This window comes from Balaenoptera borealis (genome assembly GCF_965194805.1).
Source record: "Balaenoptera borealis genome assembly, chromosome: 9".
In the NCBI taxonomy this organism is placed as follows: Eukaryota; Metazoa; Chordata; class Mammalia; order Artiodactyla; family Balaenopteridae; genus Balaenoptera; species Balaenoptera borealis.
In genome coordinates this window covers 108838712-108852208 of record NC_138873.1, presented here as the reverse complement: position 1 = coordinate 108852208, position 13497 = coordinate 108838712, and the positions used below count along the sequence as shown (strand labels likewise).

Here is a 13497-nt window from a genome sequence, read left to right as displayed (position 1 = left end):
TTCTCAGACCCTTCAGTTCTTAAAATAGTTCTTCATAGAAATCTGGCAAATATTATGAATTAAATGCCATATTCTTACCTCTGCTGATCAAAACTTCATTTTAATATCATTAAATAACCAATGTTGTACTTCCAGTTACTGATTCTCGCTAAAAAAATATTGTTCCCCCTATGAGAAAGAAAAAATAACATCTCAAACAAAATAGCAGACATAAAAATGTCCATTTTCAGGAAACCTATGCTTCGTTAGTTACTTAGTATTTTCAATTTATCTAAAAGATCTATATCCTCCATAAGGCTTAGGAATAAGTTTTAGAGATGTTTTCATTCACAGTTTCACATATAAATATTAACTATTATATCTTTGTTATGATTCACTTGTATATACTTCAAAGTACAATAATAAAGGAGTGCGTTCTGAGTCCAGTGATTCAGAAACAATCTTCATGAATACCCAAAACAGTATAAGCTTATTAATTTTTAAGATGTAAATTCACCATTTTAAATTATGTAATTCCAGAGTAATATTCCATTGTATATATGTACCACATCTTCTTTATCCATTCCTCTGTCGATGGACATTTAGGTTGCTTCCACGTACTGGCTATTGTAAATAGTGCTGCTATGAACATTGGGGTGCATATATCTTTTTGAATTATGGTTTTCTCTGGGTATATGCCCAGTAGTGGGATTGCTGGGTCATAAAAGGAACAAAATTGGGTCATTTTTAGAGATGTGGATGGAGACTGTCATACAGAGTGAAGTAAGTCAGAAAGAGAAAAACAAATATCGTATATTAATGCATATACGTGGAACCTAGAAAAATGGTATAGATGAACCTATTTGCAAAACAGAAATAGAGACACAGATGTAGAGAACAAATGTATGGACACCAAGGGTAGAAAGGCGGGGGTGGGAGGAATTGGGAGATTGGGATTGACACATATACACTATTGATACTATGTATAAAATAGATAACTAATGAGAACCTACTGTATAGCACAGGGAACTCTTCTTAATGCGCTGTGGTGACCTAAATGGGAAGGAAGTCCGAAAGGGAGGGGATGGATATATATATATATATGTATATATATATATACATATATATATATATAGTTGATTCATTTTGCTGTACAGTAGAAAGTAACACAACATTGTAAAGCAACTATACTCCTATAAAAATTAATTAAAAAAATATGTATTTCCCTTGGTGGAGTGATTTCTGAAACTTCACACACACACACAGATATGTGAAATGTGTGTATATACATACACACGTATGCTATGAGCTATTTAAAATATTTTGACGAAAAAGGTTGCCTGGATATGCTATGGATAGTTTTTTCACACTCCAAATATTTATTGCTTAAATTTTAAAAAAGTCTTTCGCCCTTGGTATAATTATTTAGGTACTAAAAATGTTAAAGACCACATTCTCTCTTCTTCATACATTTTTTTTCTTCTCTCCATCATACAGATATAGACTTTACCACATTCTATAATTGTTATTTTAAACCTTAATAATCACATCAAAAGATTTTTACAGTAACTATTCCTAAGGAGATCAAAACGATACTACCTTTATATAAGATATGCCCCATCTCATGGAAGTAGCCCCTTCTCTAAGACAGCTTCCCCTGTACATATATTCTTTTTTTTTTTTTTTTTTTTAATATTTTATTTATTTATTTATTTTTATATTTATTTTTGGCTGTGTTGAGTCTTCGTTTCTGTGCAAGGGCTTTCTCTAGTTGCGGCAAGCGGGCGCCACTCTTCATCGCGGTGCGAGGACCTCTTCACTATCGCGGCCTCTCTTGTTGCGGAGCACAGGCTCCAGACGCGCAGGCTCAGTAGTTGTGGCTCACGGGCCTAGTTGCTCCGCGGCATGTGGGATCTTCCCAGACCAGGGCTCGAACCCGTGTCCCCTGCATTAGCAGGTAGATTCTCAACCACTGCGCCACCAGGGAAGCCCTGTACATATATTCTTGTGTGCAGGGTTCAGATCATGTTCCAGCCCTGTGACTCAAGTTTGCTTAGGTCTCTATGCCTTAACTTACTCAGATATAAAACAGGTATTCATTCATTCAAACATTTATTGAACACTTACTATAAGCTAGGAAATGCAAGAGATCCAGGCATAGCTAAGTTCCCAACACCTCAAAGCGCTCACTAGCCACCAGGAAGAGATAAATATACATAAGTACAGCACAATGGTTAAAACAAGGCTGAGGATCTGAGCCCAGATCCAACATTCTGGTAGTTACCCCTCTAGTGTCTTCATTTACTTCATGGAATATAGCATCCCTACCACCTAAATTAGTAGGCCTGTTATCTGGGGAAGAAATAAACTTTTTTCTCATTTAAGCCATTTTACTTTTGGATCCCTTTACAGCAGCCTTTTCCTTAACCCAGAAATTAATACCAAAATTAGAGTACTGCCACAACAAAATCCTAAAATATGTGGCACTGGCTAAGTCACTGGGTAGCAGGCAACAGGGAAACATACTACTAGGATAATGGTGACCTGGTTATAATGGAGCAAAACATTCCATAAACTGTTGTCTACCCTAACTTACAGAACTTGGTGCCCATAAAAAACCCAGAACTTCAGGGAAAGTAGGTGAAAAGAACCACAATATTTGTGTGTGTCAGTGGTTCTTTGCTGCATTTACTCAGGCAAGAACTGGCCAGTTTGCAAGGTAAGATGGAAGGAAATATAGAGATGTGGGTCCTTAGTACCCGCATTATCAGGAGATAAGATTATTAGTACTTTTCTCAAAGACTTCTATTAAGACTTTATTTTTCAAAACAAACAAATTTGTATTGGTGCATAGTTGATTTACAATGTTGTATTAGATTCAGGTGTACAGCAAAGTGATTCAGTTACATACATATATTCTTTTTTAGACTCTTTTCCGTTATACTTTATTACAAGACATTGAACATAGTTCCCTGTGTTATACAATAGGTCCTTGCTGTTTATCTATTTTATATATAGCAGTTTTTGTATCTCCTAATCCCAACCTCCTAATTTATCCCTCCCCCCTCTTTCCCCTTTGGTAACCATAAATTTGTTGTCTGTGAGCCTATTTCTGTTTCGTAAATAAGTTCACTTGTAACATTGTTTTTAGATTCCACATTTAAGTGATACCATATGATATTTTTCTTCCTCTGTCTCACTTACTTCATTTAGCATGATAATCTCTAGGTCCATCCATGTTGCTGCAAATGGCATTATTTCATTCATTTTTTATGGCTGAGTAGTATTTCATTGTGTATACGTACCACATCTTCTTTATCCATTCATCTGTCAATGGATATTTAGGTCATTTCCATATCTTGGCTATTGTAAACAGTGCTATGATGAATATAGGGGTACATGTACCTTTTCAAATGATGGTTTTCTCCAGATATATTCCCAGGAGTGGGATTGCTGGATCATATGGTAATTCTATTTTTAGTTTTCTGAGGAACCTCCATACTGTTTTCCATAGTGGCTGCATCAACTTACATTCCCACCAACAGTCAGGAGGGTTCCCTTTTCTCCACACCCTCTCCAGCATTTGTTATTTGCAGATTTTTAACGATGGTCGTTCTGGCCGGTACAAGGTGGTACCTCATTGAGGTTTTGGTTTGCATTTCTCTAATAATTGGCAATGTTGAGCATCTTTTCATGTGTCTATTGGCCATCTGCATGTCTTGTTTGGAGCAATGTCTACTTAGGTCTTCTGCCCATTTTTCGATTGAGTTGTTTGTTTTTTTGTTGTTGAGTTGTATGAGCTGTATATTTTGGAAATTAAGCCCTTGTCAGTTGCATCATTTGCAAATATTTTCTCCCATTTTGTAGGTTGCCTTTTCTTTTTTTTTTTTTTTATGGTTTCCTTTACTGTGCAGAAACTTGTTAAGTTTGATTAGGTCCCATTTATTTATTTTTGCTTTTATTTCCATTACTCTAGGAGATGGATCCAAAAAAATATTGCTATGATTTATGTCAAAGAGTGTTCTGCCTACGTTTTCCTCTAGGAGTTTTATAGCATTCAGTCTTACATTTAGGTCTTTAATCCTAAATGTATATGATGTTAGAGAATGTTCCAATTTCATTTTTTTTACATGCAGTTGTCCAGTTTTCACAGCACCACTTATTAAAGAGACTGTCTTTTCTCCCCTGTATATTCTTCCCTCTTTTGTCATAGATGAATTGACCATAAGAGTGTGGGTTTATTTATGGGCTTTCTATCTTGTTCCATCAATCTATGTGTCTGTTTTTGTGCCAATACCATACTGTTTTGATTACTGTAGCTCTGTAGTATAGTATGAAGTCAGGGAGTGTGATTCTTCCAGCTCTGCTCTTCTTTCTCAAGATTGTTTTGGATATTTGGGGTCTTTTGTGTTTCCATACAAGTCTTAAAATTTTTTGTTCTAGAGAACCCTAAAGATGCTACCAGAAAACTACTAGAGCTCATCAATAAATTCGGTAAAGTTGCAGGATACAAAATTAATATACAGAAATCTGTTGCATTTCTACAGACTAACAATTAACTATCAGAAAGAGAAATTAAGGAAACAATCCCATTTACCATCACTTCAAATAGAATAAAATGCCTAGGAATAAACCTACCTAAGTTGGCAAAAGATCTGCACTCTGAAAACTATAAGATGCTGACAAAAGAAACTGAAGTCAACACAAACAGATGGAAAGATACACCTTGTTCTTGGATTGGACGAATCAATATTGTTAAAATAGCCACACTACCCAAGGCAATCTACAGATTTAATGCAATCCCTATCAAATTACCAATGGCATTTTTTGCAGAACTTTTAAGACTTCTTGATGAAACGAAAGAATCTAGCGCTGTGGCTAAGATTATATTTTAGGGTGCTGCCATCCCACCCCCCCCAATGCCTGCTGTTTCAGATGGCTTCAAGACAGTGGCCATTAGAATGAGATAAAGTGGTCAGCGCACAGAGAGCAGTAAATAAGGCAGGCTTAAGAACTACACCAGGAAACAATTTTGCTATAGTCACTGGCACCAGAACGGAATGGAGACAAACATAAAAGACTCCTACTATATTTTTGAGAGAATTGTATTTGTCAGAGAAATTATAAGCTAACCTACAAACACCTGTGACCATGTCACTTGCAGGATAGCAAGCCTGCAGTAGCAGGAAACTGACTATGAAAGCTATATACCCTCCAAAGTTGGGAAATTTTCAATACCAACTTCAGATGTGGTCATGGAGGTTAACATAAGGAAGAAACACCCAGACAGCAAAGACAGGGGTCATAGTGCAATGAATATAGGCATTCTTACCAGAAAGCAGAACTAAGGATAACAGATGCTACACCATTACTGCCCAGCATTACTCTCAACCAGAGACCTCTATGTGTCTCTCATCGTTTACTTACCCAAATGGAAAATTTTATTATTCTTTTCCTGTTTCTGATCCACCATGATATGTTCAGTGTATGTGGGAGGTTAAGGGAGGAACAAATAACTGTTTTGTCTACAGGTCACTGGACTTGTGGATCTGACAGGAAGTACTGATCCCTTAGTTGGATTAGTGCAACGAGAGGATTGCACCTGGGTTGTCTCCTTTGGGGAAGGGAGCTAGAGTGTTTTCAATAGGTAGGATGAAGGATACACATGGATATTTGGTGCCGAACTGCAAGACTGTGGTCAACTACTTGTCACTTCTGTTTTCCTCTTCCTCACTGCTGAATGGTCACCCAGCCGGAGACTACGTCCCCGAACCACCCTTGAGGCAAGCGTGGCCAGTCGATCCTTTCTGTGGACCGCAAACTGAAGTAATATATGCCATGTCTGCCTCATTTGTTTAAAAGGAAATTCTTTGCCCTGGACTTCATTGCTTCCCTTTTTTACAGGCCAGAATACCTTCTTAATAGTGACCCAGTATTGACCACACAGATTAGGACAAAACCTGAAGAATGGTAAACAGAAAGATGGAAAGATTCTGGATTCCTGAATGGTTTCATAGAGCACAGATGTCGAACTTATCTAGGCTGTTCAGACTTTTATGTCTTATAACTCTTTATTACAGCAACTGTACCTAACCTATACCCTAAGTAATACATCCCCCCTCCAGGCTATTTTCAAAGAGGAAGACAGATGATCCTTTATATTATGTATTACATATATTAATTAATAGTTATGTTATATAATTATATACAGTAATAATATAAAATGCTATATAATGACATATATTATTTGAAAATAATTCAAATTGTCTCTCTTTGTTCTGATTCAAACCCCCAACGGCTTCCCACCACGTTCAGCAGTAGTGCCTTACAATGGATTGTATGACAACCTTATAGAATCTAGATCTTCCATCACTTCTCTGTTCTCATCTCCTACCAGTCTGCCCACTCCAGTCACATGGTTTCCTTGCTATTCCCCACACACACCAAAGAGATTCCTGCTTCAGGGCATTTGCAGTGGTTCCCTGGAACACTCTTCCCTCCAGAATATCCAAATGACTCACTCTACTCCTCCTAGTCTTGATTCAAACGTTAACTTCTCAAATAGGCTTTTCTGAGCCACACCCTCTAAAACAGGACTCTCTCTCCTGACACACCCTATCTCTTTCCTCCTTTATTGTTTCTCCTCAGCACTAATCTCCATTTAACAAACCAAAAATTCTACTTAGTAGTCTTCATTCTTTCTCCCCAGTAAAATGTAAGCTTCATGAAGGCAGGAAATTCTGACTATGCTGTTCACAGCTGTACCCCACTGCCTGCCACACGGCAGGCACTTAATTTAAGCTTTTAAGGAACACTTAAGAAATTAGCTTTAAATATTCCATAAATATTAACTACTAGTATTTTTCTCCTATTTAAACCCAACCGACTTGAAAGGAATCATTACACTGATGTATTGAAAACAGTCTTGCACGAATAAACTTTTATGATAAAATTCCTTTACCAGTATAAGTCCAAGATCTGTTAGCAATTTCCTTCACTTTTCCTCTCACATCCTGCTGTGCTTTTTGTTCTTTTGTTGATGCCTAATTTTCCTCAATTCATCCCTTTTTACTGATTATTCCCTAAGTAGAAACATATGTGTACAGAGTAATACTGATAAATCTATTTTTCATTCCCCCCCAAAAAACAAAAAAGAATTATTTTTATTTTTATATGTTGGTAGAAGAAAAAAATTCAAAGGAGAAGAAACTAAAGGAAAAGAAGAGTAGGCCAAAAAGAAAGGAAAGAAAAATTCAGAGCGCTCTCAGAGTGCAGGGGGATCTGTGGGACCCTCTCCTCATAAACCGCTCTTCCCCATCAAAGGGAGTAATTGCTACTAAGGTCCACACAATCCTTGCTGGCCCAGCACCATCAGAGGCTTCTAAATTTCCAAGTAGATATTGAAAATGTTTTTCCTAAAGGTTTTCACCTAAATTTCTCCTAAATTTTACATGTTGCCAGCTAGTTAAAAAACAAACACAGACAGAACAAAACCTGTGTAGTGAAAATCAAATTCCTCTACAGGAAAAATTCATTCAAAGTTTGCAATGTCTGACACTCACAGATTCTCATGCCACTCAGTTCATCAGGTAAAGAATCTTTCAGGAAACAGGGAAATCCTGGCCTGTCCGCTCTCAAGGAGGAAAGAAATTGAAGAGCGGAAGCCTTTCCTTTTACCCAGACGTGCCCGGGAGACTCTCCGCTGCCAGGACCTCCCTGCACCACCGGAAGCTGTGAGCTTCACGGCCTCTTGCACAGTCTGCTAGACAGCTCATATCTGTCGCTTTCATCTGCGCCTCTGAAGCTATGGGAACCCTGGCTTACCTGAGACTGTCCACTCTGCTCTCCCGGCCTTGGCAAAGTAGCCTAAACAGAATAACTTGAGAGGTCTGTTCAAGAAGAGTCCCTGCCTGGGCCATTTCCTAGGTCCCTAAGAAAGAACTGAGCTGCGTAAACTACAAACCTCAATCCAAAGATGCCACAGGGGAACCTCAAACAGGAACTGCCCCTGACACTCAGTGAGAAACTTACGCAGAAAGGCTCTTAGGTCTGAAGAGGGATTTCTCTGACAGTCAAACCCGACAATCCCCTGTAACATCTCAGGGGAAGGCAGCCCATTCCCAGAGGAACGCGGTCACCTGCAGACCGGAAGACGGCCTTGGCCCTCAAGAGTCGCTACATCCCACATGGCAGCCAGCAGCCACAATGGCTACTGAACAACAGAAATGCGACTAGTGTGACCAAGGAACTGAATTAAAAATTTTTAATTCGTTTACATTTACATCCAAACACTGAAGCAGTGTAGACATTTTTTTCATTAAACATAACTTTATTGTTTTCATGGGCTGTATTTTACTTTAACTGTTAAAGATGAGTGTACTAACTGAGATATACTGTAAATGTAAAGCACACACTGGGATTCAAAGACTTAGTACAGAAAAAGAATGTAAATATCTCATTAATATGTTTTTTATATTGATCACATCTTGAAATAATATTTTGGATAAATTTTTATTTAATAAATTTTGGATTAAATAAAATATACTATACAAATTAATTTTATCAGTTTGTTTTTATTTTCTGAAATGTAGCTCCTAGGACATGTTTAATTACACGTATCTCACATATTTCTCCTGGATCTTAGTCTAGGAATGCCAAGCCAACTCCTTAATCACTAGAGTGCACAGTAACTGCCCCAGAAACAGTGCTGGGTGCATAAGCACTGTGCCTAGCTTCTAAGACCAGGGATTCTCATACCCATCGGATCAGCTGAGACCTACAGTATCCGCAAAGAGGAGTCCAGGCGTGGATACCTGGAAAAATGTGGGAGATGCTCCTGTACCACCAATACCCATCCTGAAACAATAGCTAAACACTTTGAGCTCAGCCTGAACTCCTGAGTGTTTCAGAAACCTAAAAGAGGACACAGAAATATCTGAAACTAAGAGGCACAGTTAGTTCAGAGGTTCCTTAAAAAAGACTAGAGACCACAGGCGATGATGAGATCCTTTCTCAGAAAGCAAAGAGCTAACAGTCTTGACTCTTGAACTATGAGCCCAAAATAGATATTCTGAGGATATTCTTTCTCCTAAGGCCGAGGGTAAAGAAGCTGAACAAACTGGAGATTCCAGACACTCCCTTTGTCAACCTAAGAAATAAAGGCACCACTTTTATCAATTATGGCGCCAATGGCTCCAGCTTCTGAATTTCATTCCCAAGTCAGCAGCCATGGGACAAATGGGTTCAGAGCCTGTAATACTGACCGTCCAAATAATGATGCCCAATTGTACGCAGATGTTAGGTACAAAAGATACCACATAAGGTAAAAAATACCTATGGACCAACTTACCCTTAGAAAGGCTCCATGTTGGCAATCAGTACATCATTTCTCAATGAATAAAGCACATTCACTTTTTCTTCTAGCTTTAGAAAAAAAAAAATCACTGGTTCTTCAGATGAACACTAGATAATGCAGTAAACTTGCACTGAGGGGCCATAGTGTACAAAAATCTATACATCTTTAAATGTTCACACTCAATGTAGTGAGATGCTCACATTATGATAGACACATAGGAAGTGATACCAAATGAAGGAACATCAAATTCAAGCCCAACCAGATGAGGGACTCACTCTATGACAGATATCTGGGGACTGAGACTGACATTTGGGATCTGGGCCCAGTGAAGGGAAGGGCACCAAACGTGTACAGTTAAGTTCAAGTTTGTTAAATAGTAATACGATGGGAACAAAGAAATCCTCTAGATCTAGAAGGAGGTTAACTCAATCCATTTAATACTAGTCAATTTTGAGTCCACTTTTTTGGGCTTTCTCCCATGAATAAACAGGAAGCCCCAAAGAGGGGCACCCCAAGAAGCCTTCAGAATGCTGTTCTCATAATCTTGCGAATAATACAAGATTCCTGTAACCCTCAAGTTCTGTAGCAAACCAAGGAGAGTAGGAAGATGCGTCTCTTGGCGAAAGTACGCTCGGCTGCCACCTTTCCTAAGGACCACTCACCTAGGGCCCAGCAGAACTCCAGTCCGCAAGGGTCCGGCCCTCACAGTCTTTGAGCTAATCTCGACCAAGTCAAACCAGACAGCCATAAACTGAGAACAACCAGCCAGTGACGTCTGTACTAGTCTTGCACCTCTCACCCTGCTTTCTGGTGCAATTCGGGCCACCTAAGCCGGTTAAGTCTGCATTGCTTGGTTCAGTCTAAATATCTGGCCTATGCTCTTGTTTCTTGATTTACATTCAGGTCCTTTTAGGACTGGCTGAGGCCTCGACACCCTGCCCAGCTCTGGAAGCTCCCTATTTCAGGGGCTAAGCATGCTAAGTCCCTGGATTACACCCTACTCTAAAACAGCCAAGCCACCCGGCACTCTCTTGACTCTGAGGATCACCACCACTCAGATGGCGTCTAAACTGTTCGCCTCCACGATTATTCGCACACACAACGCCCTTTCATCAGTGACATCTCTCATCTTAAAAGGTGATTCTCAACGAAGACGAGCTTAAGAGACTCGCTAGAGTAAAGGGGACATGTAAAGTGAGGGAAATCACCGGTCTAGAACCTTTTGCTGCTACGCGTCACTCATCAAATCGAACTCCTGAGGGCCACATACCGTTGATACCAAATATAGACCAAATGGCAATATCAAATACAAACCAAATATGAACACTCAAAACTTTTTGGATTACTTACTCTTATACCAGTAGCTTTTATTACTGCATCTAATTCTCAGAAAAATCTGAAAGCGCTATTATTACTCCATTTTACAGGTGAAGAAACTAAGGAGCAAAAAGTTTACATAACTTATCCAAGGTCACACAGTTAGAAAATAATGAAAAGAGGACAAATACCTCAAATGTGTCAAACTTCATGGCCTATATTTAAACTTGTATAATTCTAAAGTCCACACCTTGTTTTAGGAAATAGATTCAGTAGTCATCAAGCCATGAGATAAGTATGTCCCTACTACAAGAAAACCTGAAATCAGAATGCAATATTGATGAAAAAATTACACTTGATAAATTAACTATATTCAATCTTCCATGTAATTAACATTATTCCCTAATCATGAAATCTTCAAATTCCTCACACCCACAAATACAAAATCTGAAGTTTAAAGGCATTGCTATCTTCTGATTTCTTAAAAATTTGGGTTTAAACAGTTGTGTCTAATAAAAGAGAAATATATTATTATTACTCATCTTAGAACTGACACTTAGATTAAGAAGCACTCTCAGAACATTGTTAATTTTGGATAACTGTATTAATATGATAGAAAATCCATAGAAAAATAATTTTTAAACATAATGTAGAAAGAACGTTAGTAACTTCTGAGAGTATTTCGATGATTGACTTACTACATGAATGAAGTAAAGAAACTGAGAAACAACTTTTCTTGCTCCTTATGGGACACTTGGTAAAAGATACTTTTGACATTACGTGGAAAATCGGATTTAATTTATTAAGAGCAGTTCATATAAACTTTTCAGTTGTATATGCCACAAAACAAACCTGCCAGTAACATAATAGAGAACGCCTTTGAATATATCATGTTATTATATATCTTAAAAATCCCAGAATAGCCCAAAGTACCAAAACTAGTTACTCCTTTTAACATAAAGAGAAATTCAGAAAGAACCACAATCATTATCTATTACCTAGTTCAGGGATCTGCCCAACATTCTGAAAATATTTCATCTTACTAGTTATCTCAACAGAGAACAAAACTCAGAACCAGAACAGAAAGTACAATCCTCTCTCTGAAAAATATTCCAAGAAACTAACAATGTTTTCCTAACAACTTCTGCTTTCTTGCTTTCTTCAGTATACCGTTAACTTTGGTAACAGATCCAGGTAACCTGGATTCTAATTCAGACTCTCTAAGCCTCAGTTTTCTCAAATGGAAATAATATTTATAATTCCTAAGTCAAAAGGACCTGACACTTTTATATTTCCATTAAGAAAAAAGAGGTTAATTGTTATTAAATTTAGCACATCATTGATAACCAAGTATGAACCTGTTAAAAGTGGCAATCTTTGAAAATAAAATGGTAAAACTCACTGTGAAGTCGTTTCACTCTATTTCCCTGAAAAATCTAGACCTGCCAAACAACTTGTGCTCTCTGATTTTTCTGAAAATCCCCTGGGCCCATTAGGAACACTTTTTTCTGTATTACCACTCTGCTTCTTACTCACATTCATTTCTAAACCTTCTTCCTGACAACTCAAGGAAAAAAAAAACACGATACACTACTCACTTCAGATCTACATACTCCCATCTCCATCCATTTATTTAAATACACAATGAACATATCACAAAACTCACTTTTAAGCAGTTCTTTCTTACTTACTTTTTAAGCAGTTTTTTGATACTTTGAATCAAAGCAAAGGAAATCCTTGCCCTTTCTATCCCCTAAAGAACCTCCACTCTCAAGGGTCTACATCACAGCAAAGATAAAATATAAGACAACAGAAATTTATGGAAGTAACCAAAATCCTGTTAACTTTACTTTTTCAGTTTATGTAAATGTAACTTTACATTTTCAGCAAACATACTGAATGCCGCAGTGGCTGTTTCACTGCATATGAACATTAAACTAGTCCACAGTTCATGGCACATGCTACTAAACTTTTCACATAAGTCTGAAATCTAAAAAAAACATCTAAATTGCAGTGATCTGGGATTTAAGCATTCAATTATACTCTTACGACATAGTCTAAAAGAGATAAAAATTAAGAGTCTATATTGCAATTTTTGCCTGTGGTGGCCCTAAGCATGTTTAAATGATTAGGGCTTACTTTGCTTTTGGAACATTAGTGCGTAGCCAGCCACCTGTTTACCCACGTATTACAGGGAGACACACCCGAGGTATAGAGGTTAAGCGACTTCTACAAACTAATGCCATGACTCATCATAAGAGTGTAGATCTTCTGATTTCTAGCCCTGTGCCCGCTGTCCGCCATGAATCTTTATTTTAATTTCTAAGAGCACAGAATCAACTCACTGTAAGTACCAACAGGAATTTGTAAGAATTTACTTTTTTAATGAATAGCTACCTAGAAATAGAAAGACTTGCCTTTGAAAGATGGGAAGACTTCCTTCTGAAGCAGCACTTATCTCTATTTGCATTGGAAAAATCATTTCTAAAATCTTAAAAGCTGAGGAGTTTATCACCGCCTACCATACACAATAACTGCTGGTTCTTCCAAAAGAGATGTGGTTTCACCACCTCAGACCCTAAACAGTGTCTCCTTCTACTTTTACCTCTCATACACCTTCAAATAAGGAACGACACATTTTTGTCTTGGTGCTTCCCTTCTGTACAACAGAAACAGAAAAATTTAATTCCTACCTGACATAGACAACGTAAGGAAGAATTTACTGTTTGTGGACTGCTTTGAGATGCCAGAATGAAATACATAATGCAGTTGCTGTTAGGCCCTAGAATAAACGCAAACTTCACTGAGAGTGGCTGCTTCCGCAGATGCCTTCAAAATAAGATCCT

At 37.9% G+C, this 13497-nt stretch overlaps 1 protein-coding gene across 18 annotated transcripts in view; it reads right to left on the bottom strand.

Moving 5' to 3' along the window:
* The window catches only part of FAM135A (family with sequence similarity 135 member A), a 121266-nt gene that overhangs the window by 104886 nt on the left and 2883 nt on the right, over window positions 1–13497 (bottom strand). For 15 of the 18 annotated variants that reach the window (XM_082404980.1, XM_082404974.1, XM_082404961.1 and 12 more), the window contains exon 2: window positions 79–168. The exons of the other annotated variants lie outside the window; for them this stretch is intronic. The gene's annotated coding sequence lies outside the window, so the exon portion shown is untranslated. The remainder of the gene's footprint in view (window positions 1–78; window positions 169–13497) is intronic. 18 annotated transcript variants of the gene reach the window in all.